This window comes from Diabrotica virgifera, chromosome 3 (genome assembly GCF_917563875.1).
Source record: "Diabrotica virgifera virgifera chromosome 3, PGI_DIABVI_V3a".
In the NCBI taxonomy this organism is placed as follows: domain Eukaryota; kingdom Metazoa; phylum Arthropoda; class Insecta; order Coleoptera; family Chrysomelidae; genus Diabrotica; species Diabrotica virgifera.
Genome location: NC_065445.1, coordinates 29,348,610 through 29,351,510, shown reverse-complemented (window position 1 = coordinate 29,351,510; position 2,901 = coordinate 29,348,610).

The window sequence follows — 2,901 nt, the reverse complement described above, 5'->3', positions numbered from 1 at the left end:
TTATGGAAAATGTAATGCCACTCAAAGCAAATAAAATTTACATAAATAGATTGATCTCGAAATTACAATCATTTCATATCCAATAATATTTTATACAACAAATATGAATTTTATTACTAACGGCGTAAATTGTAATTAACGTTTATGAAAATTACATTATTGAAGTCCATAAAACTATATTTTAAAATACCCTAAATAAGGGTCACATTAAAACAAAACGTTTTCGGATTAAAAAATCCATCATCAGTGTTCTAAAAGCCCTAAAATTAAGTACAGTCGAACCCGCTTATTGGAATAGCCTTCGTGCCAGGCAAAAATATTCTTATAACCGGGATATTCTAATAACCGATCATTGGTGGTTAGTCGAAATAAGTGTACCGAATATACGTAATAATGGTATTTATATACTATGCCAATATGTAGTTTTACACACGATGCCAATTTTTATATGTATATGGATTTATGTCTTTTGATGTCAATTATACAGTAGTGTAACTACTACTTATCTATGTATTAAATACCAAATTACATTATATATTATGTATGTGAATGAATACAGTAATTAATATGAAAAGTAATTGAAATGTTTGCAATATGTAGATATGTAAATATTTTCGTATTAAAATGCAAATAATAAAATTATTTATTTTTTTGAGAAATCATCGGTAATTATAGCTTTATTGTCGTTAATCCTTGTGGTCATCCTTAATCCATTGGTTGAATTGAAGTTCTATTGGCGGCAAGACATGAATTGTTACATTATTCAACCTCACGTCGGGTTAAAGTAATATATTTTCTTTTCGAATTTAACAAAGCCATGATTCACTTCTTGCAAACAAGTAGGTACTCCTTGGGTGAATTCTAAATAAACTGCTTCTAACAATGTATTTATAACATTGTTGTAACAGTAAAAAGTGTTTGGTAATGTATGTATAATAGAACTTTGTAGACAAATAAAAATTACTTTATGATCCATGACTTTGTCGGCTAAAGATCGAATTGGTACTCGTACGAAAGTAATAAATATTTATTACCTACTTATTAAGAAACACTAATAATATAAACCAGCACTACAGGTGTTATAAAGGCCCTTGACGACAGACCATAATACCGAACATAATTTAAATTTTTAGTAAATTGTACAAAAAATTTATTGGATGACCTAAAAAATATTCTATTAAGAGGTATTGTTTAATTAGAATATATTCCAATAAACGGATAAATTTATTAAGGAGTAAATGAAAACGTTTCAGCCGTTTCAACCTCAAATTTATATTCCATAAACCGGGATATTCCTATAACAGGAATTTTAATAATTGGGTTCGACTGTATAACCTAATCTATTGAGAAAAAAAATTAAAAATTTGACAGAGGTTTTAAAAAACAAGAGGCCATATTTACAAAAAATAGCATGCCTGAGCCACCAAAATGTGTTGGGTAAAAACCCTTTAAATGTGAACGGTTATATTACATTACATATTTATATAATGGTTAAATGATGTCCAGATATGCCTGGATGTTACGAAGGGCAACAGAGGAATCTTCCCACGTGGTTGGAATATTTTTGGAGAAATAAAACCTCACATATTGGATTTCAATGGCCAACTGACAACTGAATTCAAGAGCAACCCAGAATGACATTAAGAACTGTCAATGTAACCTAGTTGTATTTGTTATTTCACCCACAACGTTTAAATATTATTTCAATATTTGAGATAAAAAAAGGGTCAAATATACATATGTTGGAGTTAAAGTTATTCAAAAATAAATGAAAAATCTTTTATTGTAATATTATCCATTAATTAAGTAAACAAATAGGAAAACAAAATGTTTACGTTACCAGAAGTTATGCAGTCAACAATACCAGTAGTTGGTGTGTTAGTCGTATGATGTTAGTACACTTAGACAAATAATTGAAAAGGCCTTTTACGTATAGACGTCTAGGAGAACAACATTGTATGTAATGTGTATATTTGTGTACAATTCTAAGAGTATTAATTGAATGAAAATTGTTTGATGACTGATAACTTGCTTAGAAGTGTAAAATGTAGGTGGATCCAACATAAATTGGATAAAGATGAAATATGTAATATGATAATTAAAGAAGTACATTATATTTCTTTGCAAATTTAATACAAATATTTCTTTAATTATCATATAACATATTCCATCTTTATGAAATTTATGTTGGGTCCACTTACATTTTACACTTCTAAGCAAGTTATCAGTCATCAAACAATTTTAATTCAATTAATACTCTTAGAATTGTACACAGATGTACACATTACAGACAATTTTGTTCTCCTAGACGTCTATACGTAAAAGGCCTTTTCCCATTATTTGTCTAAGTGTATTAGCATCGTACGACTAACACAACAACTACTGGTATTGTTGACTGTATAACTTCTGGTAACGTAAACATTTTATTTTCCTATTTGTTTACTTAATTAATGGATAATTTTAAAATTAAAAAATTATTTATTTAGTTTTGAATAATTCAACATATGTATATTTGAGACTGTTTTTTATCTCAAATATTGAAATAATCTTTAAACGTTGTGGCCGAAATAACAATACAACTAGGTTACATTGACAGTTCGTAATGTCATTCTCCAAAAAAATTCCAACCACCTGGGAAGAGTCCTGTGTTGCCCTGGGTAACATCCAGGCATATCTGGAACATCATTTAGCCATTATATAAATATGTAACTTAACATAATCGTTCACATTTAAAGGGTTTTACCCAATACATTTTGGTGGCTCAGGCATGCTATTTTTTGTATGTATTAAAACCTCTGTCAACTTTATAATTTTTTTTCTTAATTAATTAAATTATACTTAATTTTAGGGCTCTTAAAACACTGATGATGGATTTCTTAATCCGAAAACGTTTTGTCTTAA